Source organism: Mytilus galloprovincialis, chromosome 1 (genome assembly GCF_965363235.1).
Source record: "Mytilus galloprovincialis chromosome 1, xbMytGall1.hap1.1, whole genome shotgun sequence".
Classification (NCBI taxonomy): domain Eukaryota; kingdom Metazoa; phylum Mollusca; class Bivalvia; order Mytilida; family Mytilidae; genus Mytilus; species Mytilus galloprovincialis.
Window position 1 is genome coordinate 89,264,056 of NC_134838.1, and position 19,649 is coordinate 89,283,704.

The 19,649-nt window shown below is 30.6% G+C and overlaps 1 protein-coding gene and 1 long non-coding RNA gene across 3 annotated transcripts in view; one reads left to right on the top strand and one right to left on the bottom strand.

The window, feature by feature from the left end:
• The window catches only part of LOC143043738 (uncharacterized), a 59,258-nt gene that overhangs the window by 14,968 nt on the left and 24,641 nt on the right, over nt 1-19,649 (top strand). The gene's annotated exons all lie outside the window — the stretch shown is intronic.
• On the bottom strand, nt 480-5,163 carry LOC143043763 (uncharacterized). The gene is made up of 3 exons (XR_012968555.1): nt 5,048-5,163; nt 2,598-2,684; nt 480-1,286 (listed from the first exon to the last, which is right to left on the bottom strand). It is a non-coding gene; the product is annotated as an uncharacterized LOC143043763 (long non-coding RNA).

A 19,649-nucleotide genomic window follows, 5' to 3' on the forward strand; every position in this document is an offset into this window, starting at 1 on the left:
ATGTGCGGAATTACATAGGATTCAATAATTTCATTAGTTTTCTACTGTTACTATTATATTTATTTTGCTATTTGATTTATAAAAACATGGGATTTTCAATATCCCATGGGACAGGGCAAAATCCCATGGGATTTACCATTATCCCATGGGATTTTGGTTAAATCCCATGGGATTTTTTTTGGTCCCATGGGATAATTGTGGTCCCATGGGATATTTGTTGTCCCATGGGACAAACAAAAATCCCATGGGATTATTATTATCCCATGGGATTTTTAATATCCCATGGGACAAAATAAAATCCTATGGGATTCAAATTATAAATATACAGTATGTGTATGTTGCAATGAATGCTGTTTGGTAGTAAAAAGTTTTAAATATATATATATATATATATATATATATATATATATAATTTTTTGTTCATTTTGTCACAAACATGTTTTTTATTTGTAAATATGACAATAGAGATTATAATTCTGATTTTGGAATGTATAATAAAATTTAAGGTCAAAGAGTAAAGTTCTTTCACTGAAACAAAATGATGACATGTTTAAATAAATGAAAAAATATTGTTTTGAAATCTTTGTCTTGTTTATTTTATAATGAAAAATAGAACTGAAAAAAGTATTTCATATTCTGACTGAATAGTTTACTCTTTTCATGAAGTAAGGTTTTCTTTGTTATAGTTTCATTGCAAAACATGAATATGCAAACAATTTGAATTATATATCTTTGTGGTGTACATAATATTATGCTTATATTTGCAAATTTATAATTTAAACACTTTTTGTGTTAAAGTTTTAGTTTTCTTTTTCGCTGCTTGCTATGTACAATTATTCAGTCCACTATGTAAGAGTCAAGTCAATAAATTATTTCATCCACTAGAATATTCCCGCAATTCTTAGACAAAACATTTTTCAATCTGTTCTTCAAAGATCTTCCTCCGTACATCTTTATTGGATGGAGCGATTCAAATGAGAAGACAAAGCAGGTTTATTTGGACAACAACATACTAATATTTTTTTCATTCGTTCCTTCTTTCAATTGATAATTACATTGTTGCATTTACATGATCAAGTTCTTGAGCATCTATGATCGTGATGATATGACTCCTTTTTGTTTATAGTCATTATGTTGAAGTTTCCTTTTTCTATTAAATGTAGGAAAAAAACCTTCCATTTCAAATTAATAAAAAAAGTCGCACTGTTGAGAAAAATATCATCTTCCAAGTTTTCTGTTCAGTATTGATCTGTTGAATGATGACCATGAAAACCGAGATGTCTGACCTACAAATACACAAAACTCAAAAATTATCAGTGAAGAGAAATACAGCAACAAAATGACTATTTTATCATGTTTATGAACATTTTAATAAACTTTCATTTAAATATCTATTGTTAGTACTCTTATTTCAGTGCTTTGTGACTATGATTTACATATTACTGGTTATTGTTTGGTTCCTTGTTGCAGTCTTTTGAGTTAAGCCCATTGCAACAAATTTTTACAATTTGTTCAAATGTTGTGCTGTTATTAAAACCACTGTCCGGTATAGCGTTTGCTCATTGTCAAAGGCTGTACAGTGAACTATTTTTGTTAAATTAAGGGGGCTCGCAGGTTTCAATCAATTTTTTTTCTTAATATAGGGTTACGCTATATTTTTCTATAAATGAACTTTATCTTATACTTTATAGAAAAATTAAATTAAAAAAATGGGGACACCATTCATTCACACTCACAATCCGCCTTTGAAAGAAGCATATATACATTTCTGTTGAACTAATAGGAGAAATAGAGGTAATTTTAAAATGAAAAAAGAACTTAAATTACAGAAATCGCTTAAATTTTACAATAGTTTAGTTTAAGTAAAGTTAGTTGAAAATGATAATAAAAAATATAGGTCACTGATGAGCTAAAAAAGATATTACAATTCTCATGCCAAAAAATGGCATTTCTGCACCAAAGGGAGATAATTTGGAGTTTTTTCAATGATATATACATTTTAAAAGTTGTCTGGGGCCAAAACGAATTGATTTTTTAGAATGATTTCTGTACCATATGATAAAGTAAAAACTAATAAAGTTAAAAATAAAATTAGTTATGAAAAAAAATATTTAATATTTTTCTGAAATTTTTATACCCTCGAGCCTCCTTAAATGTCATTTAATCTCAATTGGAGAAAAGTCTTATTTGAAATCAGACCGCTTCTTATTTTTATATCAACCCAGCCATATTATGCCTGTCCAATATCAGGAGCTTGTACATAGTTCAGTGGTTGTTGGTTCATATCCGTCATTTTTGTTTTTCATAATATTTTGTTTTTTTATAAATTAGTCTGGTATATTTGAAGTTTGAATTGATGCTTCGTTTCAAATTTTGTTAGCGTTGTCTTTTATAGATTACTATATCATGTATAGGGTATGAGTTTTTTCATTACTAACAGGTCATCATTGGACTCTGATATAATAAGTAATTACAATGGTTACATCCACTTAATTGAACTCTGATGGATAGTTTTCTCATTTATCGTACCACATCTTATTTTAATAAATATTTAATCATTACTCAAGGGCTAAAACTTTTTTTAACAGTGGACCTACCATATAGGCTTTGTTGACCTTTGTAAATCTATTTATGTTGATAATTTCTTCTGTTTATAGTTTCCCTTTATCTTTAATATTCTTGCCCTGCACATAAAAGGGTAAACAATATCATTTAATGACAAAAATAACTACTAATACATAAAAAGTAGGCAACTGAAAATTTTGCCTCATTTGTATATAACTTCGACTTGATCCTCATTCTTGCTGTTTAATATTATCATTGTTTTATAAAAAATGAGGTCTTAGTAAAATATAACCTAGGCAAACAGACATCTTCTTTCCGGGTAGATTTCTTGTAAATATAACAAATAAGAGGGAGTATAACTGGGAGTACTCTCAGATCTGTATTGTGCCTTTTTGTGTAGGATGTATAAGTACCCGGCCACGTCCACTTGTATTTTTGTCCATCTGATGAGTTAAGCCTTTTTCAACTGATTGTTATAGTTTATTCTTATGTTGTACTGTTATACCACTGTCACAGGTATGGGGAGGGTTGGGATCCCGCTAACATGTTTAACCCCGCCACATTATTTATGTATATGCCTGTCCCAAGTCAGGAGCCTGTAATTCAGTGGTTGTCGTTTGTTTATGTGTTACATATTTGTTTTTCGTTCATTTATTTATATAAATAAGCCGTTAGTTTCGTTTGAATTGTTTTACATTGTCTTATCGGGGCCTTTTATAGCTGACTATGTGGTATGGGCTTTGCTTATTGTTGAAGGCCGTACGGTGACGTTTAGTTGTTAATGTCTGAGTCATTTTGATCTCTTGTGGACAGTTGTCTCATTGGCAATCATACCACATCTTCTTTTTTATATTTGTTCATTGTTAAAGCTGTAGGGTGACCTTGAGTTGTTAATTTCTGTTTCATTTGGTCTCTCATGGGGAGTTGTCTAATCATACCCCATCTTCTTTTTTTATATTGTCCTATGTACTATGAAAATAAAGTAAGATGAAACTTCACAGTTAGACATATGCACCTAGTTGACCTTTTGCTAATTTGAAAATAAGAAAATAGAGAAACTGGCCAAAAAAAAACAAAAGGTAACATTAAGCAATGAAACATAAAAATGAGGTCAAGATTGAATAAAACATGCCAGTCTAACATGTACATCTGTAAAAATTTTCATACAACAAATATACTTGACATGTTGCATACAATATTAGAAAACCCGACCAAAACACAAAAACTTAACAATAACCACTGAACCATGAAAATGAGGTCAGAGGATAGAAAACCAGATAAATAAATTGACACAAATCCCTGTGGTAAGACAAAATGTGCCATAATATTAGTCCAAATGATAATGAAGTCTTGCATGGCTATTCTGTTCTGTTCTGATTTAGAAAATCCCTCCTTCAAAGGAGCACTTCGCACAATGACGAATAAATGTTTATATATATATATATACCTAAAAAGACATACTAGGTACGCCTCGTGAGATGAGTGTTGGTTACTGCCAAAGACCCTTACGCTTGCTTGGCGGAAGGTTTTTAATTATGAATACGAGTACGTAGTCCATGAAGAGCAAAGCAAAGCTTCCTTGTTATGTATTCTACAGTGTAGCAGCCATCCATGCATTTACATTTGCAACCACAAGCACATATAAAGCTACTAGGGTCCAATATAAAGTTAGTGTCTAGCTATTTCAACTTTTTTCTTGGACACCGTCATAGTAAAAAAAAATCCTCTCAAGGTGTAATAATTGTTTGTATTACAAAAAGAAGAAACCTAAATCTTACTTGTTAGTTGTTACGGGCCAACAAAAAAGATTTATTTAAAGTTGGTTATACATACAATACAATATAAGCTCTAGAGCTTTTATCCAACATACATATTGACAAGCACAATACATAAAACATTAAGTTCATCACTGAGATAGTAGTCTCAGATAAGAGGGAGACAGGGTCAACCAAACCCCTATTCAATCTGAATGTAGGACAGAAAGTCACAGGACAAAAAGTCACGGTCAACCAGTCAGACAAAAAGTCACAATTCAGTTTAGAGATTATTTTTTTTTGTATTTTTCTTGAACTTCTTGTTGAAGTTTTATATAAAAAGCAACTTAGTAATTAAAATTTATTCAATAAATATCAATAATAATCAAATAATTGTTATGAAAAGAAAATGTCAAAGTGGCTTGCTACTTAAATGGCTTCAATTTGCCAATAAATATGGCCCCATAAATATATCCTTTGCAAGATTAAAATCTAATATCATTTCCATTTATCATGTTTATCAAGCTAAATATGAGCAATTTCCTTAAATTAAAAATGATTATATGTAATAAAAAGAAAATATTTCAAGATCTTTTTCATATATATTCAAACCATTTGTCAACAATTTGTTTGTGACTTTTTGTCCTGTGACTTTTTGTCCTATCAAATTTGTGACTTTAGTCTTTATGTCCTGTGACTTTTTGTCCTGCGACTTACTGTCCGTTTACCTTCCATCTAAATCAGTTAACTGAATAATTGTTTTTGCAGTAGTCCGGGTAACGAGTCGATATCTGTTATTAATCATGCAAATTGCGAGTCAACATTTACACACCTTTTTTAAGAATGTCAGCTAAAAACAAAGAATCACTGGTGATAGGGGAGTGTAACCGATGAATTGATCCTGAATCAGAGTATTACGGCGAACCTCTTTATTTGATCACACTCGCTAGATTTAATAATAAGGCTACTAAAAACATTTTATTTCCCCATGTTCGCTGTTTTTCGCTATAATTATTAAGCTGAATAAAGCTATTTGAAAAATACATTAATTTGTGTTTTTTACTGCTACAAGATATTTGAATAAAATGCTAATTACGCACCAGTTGCTGAGCAGAGAATCATTCTAAGCCAGGAACAGTATATACTGTTAACAGTAAGAATAGAAATTCCCTGTAAAAAGACAGTCAAATCTTAACAGAACTGTAACTTAATGATACATGTATATCAAGTTCCAACACCTCACCCAGCACCCTGGCCCAGCACACTGAGATAGCAAACTGGTGTGTGTCAGTCTTATAATATAAAACTGCGTCTATTGGTCCAGACTTAACTAATCGATCAGATCGGTAATCGAACACTAATCGATCATATTTGATCAGTACTCGATTGATGACTTGAAGTCATCGATCAGTAATCGATCAAACTCTCTCAGGAGTTTGATCGATTAGTGATTGATTAGATTACTGATCGATTTAAGACCGATAACTGATGGATTAGTGATTGATTAATGACAGATTAGTGATTTTATTATTATTGACAAAACAATGCTATTCCAGAAATAAGCCTTATGAAAGACATCATTTGTGAAATAAAAATTCCATGAAAATATTTTCACCATTGCCAAAATTTTCTGGAATTCTAGAATTTAAAATCATTTCACTGCTAAGAAGATACTGGAATTTTTTTTCATGATGTTGTCAATATGTCTGGAAATTTGAATGTAAAGATTAGAACCAATACCCATGCCAGACATCAGTGTTTATTTTTAAGTCTTGAATTTATGTTTCTGTCTAAATATGCCAAAAAATCCAGGATTTACTCAGCAATACATTTTTACACAATATGCAGTTGTAACCAAGAGAAGCGTATCTAAAAGCTTAGCCCTAACATATTCCTGATTAAAAACTACATTTTTGTAGGTTTACCCATGTATATTGGTACAATAACTGTGACGTCTTGAAAGGCTATTGTAATTTTTTCTTTTACAAACTTTCATTGACGGAAGGCGTCAAAGCAAAATTTAAAAAAATCATCCAAGATGTCATAATTATTGATATAAAAACTCTAATTTTTATATGTGTGCATGTAACAAATTTGGTTGTAGAGGGGTCTAAATACAGCACAAACTACATTTTCCAAAAGACCAAAAGAGTGAAAAAATAGATTTTAACAACAACATTTGACTTGAATATAGTAGTATATATATACTTCCATGGTTTGATAAATATTTGATGCCTTTTAAGTTAATGACCTTTGTTAACACATCAAAATTAATTTTTACATATAATATTAGCTTCAGACACTTGTGATTTTATTTTAAAAAGAAGATGAAAATTTCAACCAAGCTAATATATATTAAAACCTGTATTTTTCATATATACAGATTAATCAACACAAATAAATTGTGCAATTTGATATATCCTTAACTTTATGATGAAATTTAGGGTTTGTCCTATAACATTATTAACTAATGCCAGAATTTAGGTCACAACTAAATAGCCAGAACATTTACCAATTAACAGAAAATTGATACATCATTTATTCAAACACACTTGTTTGTCTTCACAGCAGGATATTGTCTAATTTCCACAATATTGTAGAAGACTGACCAGAAATGACCAGCTGTGGACTATGACTCTACTAAGGATTGCAAAATACTGATAAAAATAAATAGATTGTTATCAGAGTCAGTGGAAAACTTTCTATTGACTTTTGAATTTACATACAGAAGATCCCCCCTTTTTTCTAAAATTTTAAAATAGTCCTAATGCAAGGCAATAGTGGTTAGTGTTTTATTTTCACACGAAAGCATACACATCTAAAGATAAGTAGAATGAATATGAATAAGAAATTAAAGATGTTTTTAAATAGAATTTAGTATGTGCCCGTCACAAGTCAGGAGCCTGTAATTCAGTGATTGTCTTTTTTTATTATGTGTTACATATTTGTTTTTAAATAAATAAGGCCATTATATCCACCTATGATTTGTAGTTGCATAGTGCAACTACAAATCATTGTTCTGGCCTTTCATTGATACTGTGTAGCAATGTTTAGAGTTTTTCTGTAAATATGGTGATTAAAGGGAAACTTTCAGCTGAGACCACCCCTTCTGTTTGTCATTTTTTTATTACTGCTTTTAATTTATTGATTTTTTCATAATTTTGTAAAATTTGTTAATTTGAATTTAGATTTTTTGTTTTTTTTGCAGAGTTCGCGAAATCTTTTTTCCCCAGGTGGTCCTTGAAGAAAATCTGCTGTTCCTCATTATTAATTCTATTGAAAAATACTAAAATTGTGTCAGTCCTATGCAAAATTTTGGTGGTAAAATCCAGAGGACCACCACTTTTCACGAACTCTGTTTTTGATTTTTTAACTATTTCATCCTATTTCAATAAATGTTGAATTAAGTGTTTCCTGATAGAATTTTGTCTTATAAGAATTTCAGTTTACATGTGAGGTTTACATGATGATGGTCATTAATTAGTTCTGCACAGTGAAATATTTTGAAGGAATTGTGACCCTCATACAAACTATTTTATAGGTCATTTCATTAATTCACCAATGTTCTATTTCTTTTGAATCCTATGGATAGGTTTTAATGGGATATGATTCACAATGTAGCACTTATTGAAGAATCTGTTTTAATAAGATGCCAGAATTTCCTGAATACTTTTTGAAGTTCTTCTGCTTGAGGATGATAATATGTAAATGAAACATAACATCTATTTTAAACTTTTTCCTTTTTCTTAATTTTATCTTTTCTGTCATCGAATTTAATAAAATTTGTTTTACCAATTTCAGTTAATAAAATGGTTTTTCAATAAAGAGTTTTCTTTCTGGTTTGTTTCTATGTAAATGAATACCTTTGCCTTTAATATAGGATTTAAAGTTCCAAATGGGTTGGTTTTGGGTTTTTAAGTAGATGTTGAAATTTTTCTGTATTTTTTTTTTATAACATTTCATATCTTACCAGTATTTTCATGTGTTTGTCTTTGAGGATTTCAAGATCTAGAAATTTTATGGAATGCTTATTGCATTCCTGAGTAAACTTTAGCAGGTAGTGTTGTTGAATGAATTGAGTTGTAGAGCTGGTCACCATGGTCACTATTTCAAGCTTTATTACATATTTCATGATAAAATCGTGAAATTTAGATGGAGGTGAAGTTTTCAACTTGCCTGTTTATATCACAAGTGTCTGAAACTAATTAGATGTCAGAATCTTTTGATGTTTGTTAATGTTTCCAATAGTGTGGTCAAATCAATTATCTTTAAATCAATTTTCCCATACAATCTTACCAGCTATTTATTTGCTGTTTGTGCTTTTGATCCTATTATTTTGACATTTTCACTTAATTAACATTAACAATATATAATAATGAAACATTACATTACTACAAATGTATCCTGAAAAGAAATTTTGATGTCTTTAGAAAAAATAGCAATGTATCTTTCATCAGTTATATACATGTATACTTTAGGTTAATCTTATTTTCATAAAAAAAAAAACATTTTATGACAGATATACATTTTTGATAAGTAAAAATATGATACGGGAAGGGTTGGGTAAGTGCTGGATCCAAATTCACATGGAAATAATGTTGTAGGTCATATCTAATTATATAAACAGTAGTCCAAATAATTATGACATCTTGGAAGGCTATTTTAAATTTTGCTTTGACCCCTTCTCTCAATGAAAGGCGTAAAAGAAAAAAATACAATAGCCTTTCAAGACGTCATATCATAGTTTTTAGGACTAATATACATGGGTAAACCTACAAAAATGTAGTTTTTAGTCAGGAATTTGTTAGGGCTAAGCTTTTAAATACGCTTCTCTTGGTTACGACTGCATATTGTATAAACATGTATTACTGAGTAAATCCAGGAATTCCAGAAAATTTTGGCAATGGTGAAAATATTTTCATGGAACTTTTATTTCACAAATGATGTCTTTCATAAGGCTTATTTCTGGAATAGCATTGTTTTGTCAATAATAATAAAATCACTAATCTGTCATTAATCAATCACTAATCCATCAGTAATCGGTCTTAAATCGATCAGTAATCTAATCAATCACTAATCGATCAAACTCCTGAGAGAGTTTGATCGATTACTGATCGATGACTTCAAGTCATCAATCGAGTACTGATCAAATATGATCGATTAGTGTTCGATTACCAATCTGATCGATTAATTAAGTCTGGATTGGTTCATATCGTTAGATTTATCGTTTGTTTGGATATTTTTAGGATCGTTGTAAAATTATATATCTTAAACTTTGTTAAAATACTATTTTAAATTGTTCAATTCGTTATATTTCATAATTTTGTCAAAGTGTACTTTTTAAAGTTTTAAATTTTAAAGATATAAAAATGAATATATATATATATATATATATTCCATTTTGATTTGAGGAAAATCTGTTTGAACTGTAATGACATGGTCAGTCAACTGATTTGTTGCCAAGCTGATTACAGGTAATTATATAACATACAGTAATTTTCATTACGACAGTGCGTGTACTCTCCGGTGTGTATAACGTAAAGTTTTCAAGAGAACATCCTGTCTACGTGTAATACAGATTGATGACATTACACAAAATTTCTTTTGTTAAATGTGCTTAGGTATCTGTGTCTATTCCCTATTTCAACACCACAAATTTTTCGAAGAAAAAAATCAAAAATTATATGAATTAAATAAAGAAGAAAAGTAGCAAATATCAACTTCAGTAACTATAGTAACTGCGCATTGAGTAAACATAATTTCAATATTGCATGAACCAACAAATGGAAGTTTTTAACGACCTTGACTGGCCATACAGCCCTTGCACGGTCGGTAATGAACCAACTCTTGACAAAACGTATACATGTAGGCCTATGTAGAAATGTTTAAAAAGACCAATTCCTATTGGTTAATATTTCACACTAGGACTAAATTAGATAACTACTAAGCAGTGGTTGATCCAGAAATTTTCATAAGTGGGGACCCATTGACTGCCTGATTATAAGAGGGGGTCCCTTCCAGTCATGCTTCAGTGATTCCCTATATAATCTCCCATTTTCCAAGATTAGTGTGTGGGGGGTGGGGGCTGGAAAAAAACGTAAATCCGCCTCTGCTAATGGGGAAGTCATTTTGTCTGATACACACATACAAATACCTATTATGTACAGAATGCTTCAAATATATGCATAAATAATAATGGTACGTCTAAAAACCGTTAAGGATCTCCTCAGTGCACGCAAGACATAAAAAGTCACTTAGGACATGTATTTTAGTGTTGAGGGTATTCATTCGATTCATAACTTATTTCATAATCTTGTAATTTTTGTTTTGATAAAATTTGAGACATAAATACATGTATTGAGACATAAATACATGTATTGAGACATATATTACATGTATTATATGTCTCTGATAAAATAAAACCAACTTTAAAGAAGTTATTTAAGTTTGAATCGGCTGTCACCTGTGTTTTGCATTGGGATGCAATTTAACAGTAATGTTATTTACAAAAATGCCAAAACCTGCAAATATATTTTAGGCAAAAAGAGACATTTATAAATCGATGATTTTTACACTAAACGTTTTTGTAATTTGTTATAGAAATATTAATAAGTACATGTACATAGTTTTATCAAGGATTGTATAGTAACTATACACATCCTTGGTTTTATAAAGTCCTTCATTGCTTCAACCCCTTGGTGAAATTTAAATGGCGAGACGATAATTAATGAACTATCTATCTATCTATCGACATACGCCGTTATTTGGGATTTTAGAATACGTCACGGATGACCGATGATCATATTCAATACCAATCATCATTTGAATTTTGTCAATTGATCTTTAATGATTAGGTCTGATTGGAGATGGCAGAGAATGTGTCTCTGTTGATGGTTATAAACACATAGAAGTAAACTTTACAAAAAAAGTTTATTTGGAAAAAAAATATAAAATTATATGGATATGCTAAATAAATTTTTCTTTGGTATGTAATAATTGAAGACGTTTAGAAATATAAAAAATCTTCACATAGTTGGGAAATTTTCTATTCAAGTTATATCATTTAAAAACGTTTAGAAATATAAATCTTTTTCGATGTACAATTTGGCCCGCTTGGAGATCTTAATAATTGTTTGTCTACTTTCGTCTATTAATATTGCTGAAATTCTTTAATCAAGGATTTGTACAAGCCCTTGCTATAATATAATGAATCTCGTCGCCAATATCACCATAATTACTTAAAGAACAGACACAATCTTATCCTAAATAGTTTGCCATCTAACAATTCAAAAAGAAATTTTGAGTCGAATCTGAAGTACCAAATCTTTAAGAAGAATCACCTTTTTTTTGTAACAGTATAGACGTCGAAAATTAAACTGTATATATATATATATTCTTTTTTCAAAACTCCTGAAATAATTTAAAATTATCTTTAGAGAGCTTTCATATGCAAATCTTTTTAGAAGTATGTGAGCGTATTACCCCCCCCCCCTTTTTTTCCTCTATAAAATTTATTTGTAAACGATTTTGTGTCTTAATTTGTGTTTGCTAATTGACTGCGGTTCATGCTGTCAAAGGTCAAAAATGTCTCCTTGTGTTTAAGTTATTGATAAAAAAAATTATTTAAAGCCGCCAGAAGAATAATTCATTTCCTGAACTTAAATGGTCCGTGTAACACTTATCAATTCAAAGTTTTAAAAAGTTTTAAAATTTTAGATTTTTGGAATTTTGATCAAAGTTTTAAAATATCAAAATTTCAAATTGTGTAAAACTTTTGAAATTTTGAAATTTTAACCAAATTATTAAAATATTAAAATTCTAAATATCGTTTTTAAATTTGATAGTTTAGAAATTTGATCAAACTTTTAAAATACTAAACCTAACGTGCAATTTTGATTTTTTCACTTTTTGAATGTTTGGTTTTGTAAACTTTTAATTAAAATATCAAAAATAGAAAAGGGGCAAAAAGAGGGGTACCTGTAAACTGGGAAACGAAATAAAAGTGAAACGAAACGAAACAGAATGAAATGAAAACTTGCTGATACATAAAAGTTAATGTATAGAATAAAACCACAGGTACGGACAGTTCTATGAGGTGACAAATAGGATGACAAAATAAATATTTCTCAAAAGAAGAGAATTCATTTTGAACCAAGACACACGGCTCTGATAATGACCATTTTACATGATGATTTACCCAGCACCCATATTTTAGGAGTAACAGTAAAAACTGATTAACTCGCAGTAGGTCAAATAGTATGGTTAGGCTGAGTATATATGTGTTTTCTGCTGGACTTTAAGCAATAAAATGGTTCAATACACGTTGTATTATCTTATTTGATTTCAACTTTTTCTTTTTTTCTCTACTATTTCTTACTTTCTGCAATCATGTCGGTAGATGAATAAATCTTTAATGATCATCTTTAACGTTTTAATCAGCAACAATTTCCTTTCTTTATTAATTATAAAAAGAAGATGTGGTATGATTGCCAATAAGACAACTATCCACAAAAGGCCAACATGACACAGACATTAACAACTATAGGTCACCGTACGGCCTTCAACAACGAACAAATCCCATACCGCATAGTCAGCTATAAATTGTTGGCCTTAGATATTCAGCTTTGAGTGTTCCTGATCCAGAAAAGCGCTTCGGTCGTAACTTTTAACGTTTTGTTTTCATTTTTTTATCGTTTGCATGACGATCGTATATTGCCTTGTATCAATAATTTCAGTTCTAAGTATTTGTACGGTAGGAAATCTGAATTCATGGTGTCCCAATGAACGTTGTGGTATCTGGAATGTGGGAGGTTTTCGCTATCTTATTACGCCGAAATTAAGAGTAAAATCAATTATCGGTAGCCTGGAGTCAGGAAATTTTTATAAGGTTTTTACATAAACTCTTCATAGATAGTTGCCCGGGTGTAAATTTTTTATTTGCGCCTGACGCGCGTTTCGTCTACAAAAGACTAATCAAAGACACTCGAATCAAATTAAGTTTAAAAAAAGCCAATAAAACCAAATTAAATTAAAAAGGTAAAAAATTTAAAAAAAATAAGAAACGTTAACATACAACTTATCGTTCTGGTTTTGTAAAAGCTGAACACATTCATCATATTTATCATAAACGTATACCATACACATTATTTCCAGGCTTCATATTAATGTAAAAGTTGCCGCTGTACATTATGCCCCCATCTATCCACTTGTAGGCGTCGGCATTTTGAAAATTAAAAAAATATTTTGAATATTTTATTTTAGCGATAAATGGTAATCTTATTTGGGAATCTGATATATAAATATTGTCACTAAGGTGACACTTTTTTTTTAATTCTATTTTACTTGGATACATTCACGAGGGGCTTCAATAATGGTACATACAAATATTTTGAACCCCAGTTTGATAGGGGAAAAATCTGTGCAAGCAGAGGACAAAACAAATATCATCTGAATCCAGATTCCCCCATACCTTAAAGTGTTAAATTTTGAACCAAATAATTTGATCAATAGCGATAAAAAAAAACCTTCATAAATTAAATTTTAAGAGCTTAGCGCGATTTTTTTACTTCAATAAAACAACTTTTGGAGTTAAATGGGCGCTCCCTTAGATAACGTTTGGACTAATGCTTGTAAAAAGTATATGCATTTATCATATACGTAGCTCCATTGGGGGCTCTAAATCAACCTCTGTTTTTAAATAGCACATAAAAGGAAAAGGGTTTTTTTTTTTGGTATCAAGAGATATCATTTTTCCGTATTTGTTATTTATGCATTTTTAAGTTATCGAACGATAATCAACTTTAATCAAAGTAAAAGAACACAGGTACGTCCAATCAGAATGGGACGTGTAAAGAGAGTGCCACGCTGTCAGCTGCATGATGGATTTTTCCATTTTTGGCCATACACCAATGTTGCTCTCGAAAAACCAGTACATTGTAAAATGCTGAATTTCAAGTAAAGCATTCACCTACAGAACACTGAAATCTGAATATTTGAAAGTGAAGTATATATAAGAACCGAATCCATTGAAGAGGTGTTTCGCTAAAATGAAGTTAATCTGATGTACAATGGTTGTCTTCTGTTGATGTAGTTCATACGTGTTTCTCGTTTTGATATAGATAAGACCGTTGGTTTTCCCGTTTGAATGATTAACACTAGTAATTTTGGGGCACTTTATAGCTTGCTGTTCGGTGTGAGCCAACGCTCCGTGTTGAAGGCCTTACCTTAACCTATAATGGTTTACTTATATAAACTGTTATTTGGATGTCGAGTGTCTCATTGACACGCATACCACATCTTCCTTTATCTATTAAACATACCAAAATACATCTATAAGGGCTACTTTGCCCGAGCCAGCTGAATCCTGAGTTTCTTTGAAATTTGTATGTAAAGAACCTATTTTGAATTATCGATTTTTGGTTGTCAGTGACAAATATTTCATGAATGATAGCAATAAATACACCAGGGAGGATTTGTGTTTGTTATTCATTTGATGAAGACATTATCTTTCAATTAGTTTAATTGAGGTCTGGAGCTGGCTTTATATATATATGGCAGTCCTTTGTTAATTTATTAACATTGTCATTTTGATTACTTTCTTATGTTTCCTATTCTGACATAGGACTTGGATTTCTTTTAAAGTTTGTTTAATTAACTGTGACGTTACGCACGGTATTGGTGCCACTCAGCGTTACACGACGTTCCTAATAAATCAACGATTTTGACGTTGTTCCACGGAAAGTTTCAAACGTTGACCTTATATTCTACTCATTTGAAAATGCCGCTTAAAGTAAAGAGATGTCCGAAGTTGCTTCTTTATATGGTTTTATTTTTTTAAGCCGGTGCAAATGCAAAATTCCATTGAATTAAAACAAAATTTTAGATACATGAACATTTTTTTTATTTTTGCGAAGAATTGTCTGCAACAATAGCACAAAATGACAATTTGATGTCTTGTAAAATGATTTAAATATATAAAAAGAAGATGTGATGTGATTGCCAATGAGACAACTCTCCCCAAGAGATCAAAATGACACAGAAATTAACAACTATAGGTCACTGCACGGCCTTCAACAATCAGTTTCTTCTATTTCTTAAAATTAAGCAATGCTCTCTCTGCCAGAAGACGTCTCCTATCTTTGCTAGTGAAATTGTAAATATTTCGTTTTTTTGTTTCTGTCTCTTTTCCCCAATTACACGTTTGCATATGTTTGTTGTAATTTGGTAATTTCGCTCCCTCAATAAATATTCAAATGCTTCTTGATATGTCTTTGATTATGTGAAAGATGTAGGTAGTATATCGCAAGCTATTTTTCTTTTCATAATCTTATTTTATCAACACTTTAATCCTGAGACTATTATACTATAACGTTAATATAAAATTCCAAGAATTTGGTTTTATTTAATTTTTCTTAAACAGTGATTTATAATTACATGTACATTACAATTCATATTATTTATTTTCACGTATAAGTAAGTCCACAATCTTAACATTAATCCAGATTTTATGGAAAATGTTTACTATATCATAATTTCAAAAATCTCTAACAAAAAAACTTTACAAAATGTGCATCATGTTTGAAAAAGAAATACGTGCTCTTATGTTGCCGTTGCCAACTTTCAATGATTTAAAGTTGGTCGGGGTCTAGATTATTATTTTAAAAAGAAAACGTTTTCATTGATTATTTTTTTTATATCAGGATTGTTTTACCAGGCAAATAATTAAGAAAATTCATGTTATGTAGGAATTTACACATTTTGCACATAAATCAGGCCGTTAGTTTTCTCGTTTGAATTGTTTTACATTTGTCATTTCGGGGCTTTTCATAACTGACTATCAGGTAAGGGTTTTGCTCATTGTTGTTTGCATATAGAAATTATTAGTTGGTCTTACACGGCCGCATATTCTACCTAATTGTGAAAATGAGAACCGTGATTATGTATTGTTTTGTTTTTGCTTTCGGAAACATATTTAGCAAGCTATCCTTTCATCTGATATTTTTTCACAAACTCAAGCTTCAAAAAAGGGTCGGCAATCAATACTTTTTTTTAATTTTTGAAATTAAAGAATTTGGCAAAGTATGGAAAACTTTTACACAGACCAATACCTACATCACAGATTACCAGCAGGTCGAAATCCGATTTTGAATAATGCAATTATTTTTTTTATTAGATGTGATTTTTTTAAGTAACTGCTATATGTGCATGTTTACATAGTTCAGTGTTTTCTCAAGCGAACAACTATGGACCGCCAGGAATGCATTTCATGCATTTTTTTTACTCAACAATATTTTTGGTTCCGCGCTTCCATTTTCGACATATAACTGAGTATCGGTTTACACAAAATCTTCTTTGACATTCATCTGATTATTTTTATGTTTTCGGTTTCAATCTTTTTGGTTTCGTTTTTACATTGTTTTAAAAGTATAATCAAAGTACTGAAGTACTGAACCTCGGATGACCGCAAGTTCTTGTGGATGGTCACAAGCACTTGTCTCAGAAAAAAAGTTACATTTCTATACCGGAAAACGGAGGCTTAAGTACAGAGATATATTTTTTTCTTAGACAAGTTCGTGCGTGGATGATGAATAAATGACAAGGAATTCAACTTCACTGCTTTAATATCTATTATATTGTGGCGATACAAATACATATATACTCTGGTTTGTTGTTATATATTATAGTTATAATTGTATATAGCAGTTACATGTATTTATAATTTTCATCCAATTGTATATCAAATGTTCTATTCTACGATTCTAATAAAAGTGCAGTACAAGTGCATGGTGGACACTCTTCTATAACAATTCGATTTTTCCAATAGATTGGATTTGAGTAGACATTCATATTTTCCCCAAAAAACTTTCTTCTGATATTCTTCCGCATGCGTTAACACAATTTTTCTGTACGTGTGCATATTTTAATGCATATAAATATTTGTAACGACATAATATTTTCGTATTTTAAATTTCTGTTCTTATGAGTATTCATTGAAGAAGTGAATTTATAACAAGCGATAAGAAATGTTATTTTGCACTCGATGATATCCGCGTATTTATACGATCGGTTACCAGTCAAAAACGAAAGTCAAATCACTATGGCAACAATACATCGGAATGCCCTCACGGTCATCGCGATGTAAAAATTAAAATTCAAGCTATGTTTTGTGGCGTTCTGCGAAGATAAAAAAAAAAGATCTACTTTACACCGCAGATTGAGTTGTTGATTTTTTTTCTAGAATGAGTTGGGAGTGTCTGTAAATTAATACCGTGGAGCTAGCTGCTACATGTTTGTGTGCTATCCATCATATATGTCGTACAACTACTCTCTCACTCTCTCTCTTTCGTTCTTTCTCAAATTATGGTAAAAGAAAAGTTTCAAATTTCAATATACTAGTTTCATCACATGCCTATGTACCAGGCAATTCTGTTGCAGATTCGAGAAAATAATCTTCATTCGGCCACACTACTCCTAAGCGTAATAACCTTATTTTTCAAACACATATTGCTAGGTAGATGACTAGGAATTGTTCTACTCACAGTAGATAAAAAAATATCGTTAGGTATACTGAAATGTTTATGACATACAAGTATTTCTCTGATAAAACGTTTTGTTAAATGAGTCGATGCGACAATAAAAATGATTGCACGTTTTACTGAAATGTTCACGACTAAGGTGTACTTTTCCTCATACAATTTTTGTGAGAATTTTTATTCGTGTGTAAAGCTTCGAATTACAGATACTATCTGGCTTAGGAGGATAATTAAGAAGATTTCACTTTTGATCGCATTTTCTTTTTCAATGTATCTTGCTTTTATAAAGTGGGAGTGTGGTCATTAGTAAGTTATCTCTTTGTTATAGCTCCGAGGCCTTGTCTTTATGACGTATCCGAGTTAAATATTTCGACATCTTATATCCTTGAAACAATGCAGATCTATATTTAATGCATATTAAACGAGAACTTTATTTTATATAGATCATACAATATCATGAAATTATGTTATGCCAAATATGCAAGAAAATTCGTATACAGTTTAACGTTATTATAACGCGAACGTCAAATTACGGTTACGGGGACATTTCATTGGACATCTTAGATCGTTTCGGATTTTCTAATAGCAACTTAAACAAAAGTACATATCATATCATTTTAAAGGAAATTAAATGTATTTTCCATTCATATCAGTAAACAGGTGTTAAAAAATTGAGATATAGTAGAATTTCGTTTGATAAAAAGCCTCTGAATTATTCTTTGTCTTATTTTGTCCATCGGGACATTTTATTGGACACGGGAAAAATGACGATGTTTTTAAAATAAGACCGCAGTTACTTAATGATGACTTCAGATAGCTTCTTCGGGACATGTATAATTTTTCTGATATTATTAAAATCCATTTTCGTCCATAATATCTTATGAAAGTGAAGACAGAAAAAAAAATTACGGGTTGAGCAGCTAATTGGGACATTTTTTCTCTTTTTTATTTAAACTCTTTTGACGACCTTCCTTCTCTTAAAATCAAAAACGTCTGTTACTTCATTTTAGGTTAAATGTATACAAAACAATTGCAAAATTTTTAGCAATTCTACTTACTAATGAATCCGCACTGGGATTTTAAAGACTCACATAAAACAAAATTGTAACAGCGGGACACCCTTGAAATGACGTTATAGGCATCGAAATGAGCAAAGTTTTTCATTAAAAAATAGACAAAGCACAAAATCATCTATGTTATTGATTTCTGTGGTTTATTTCCTTTCGAATGATATGCATAACATGGATATTTATTGTATAGGATAAGAGCTTGGATTTGAATAACCCGCCTTCTAACCCATATTTCCAAAGTGACACCAATATCGTGCGCAACGTCTGTGTGAATTTTAGTTCATTCTACATTTTCTAGAGGTAGAGGGGGGGGGGGGGTTGTGATCTCACGAAACATGTGCATTTGTGGGCCTGCATCTGTCCCAATTCAGGAGTCTCTGGCCTTTTTGATGCCGGTTTAAATAGGTGCCGTGTGTATATGTTTCCCTCTTTTCGCCCCTTTTCTATTTTTGATATTTTAATCAAAAATTTAAAATATCAAACTTTCAAAAAGTGAAATAATCAAAATTGCACGTTAGGTTTAGTATTTTAAAAGTTTGATCAAATTTCTAAACTATCAAATTTAAAAACGATATTTAGAATTTTAATATTTTAATAATTTGGTTAAAATTTCAAAATTTCGAAAGTTTTACACAATTTGAAATTTTGATATTTTAAAACTTTGATCAAAATTCCAAAAATCTAAAATTTTAAAACTTTTTAAAACTTTGAATTGATAAGTGTTACAC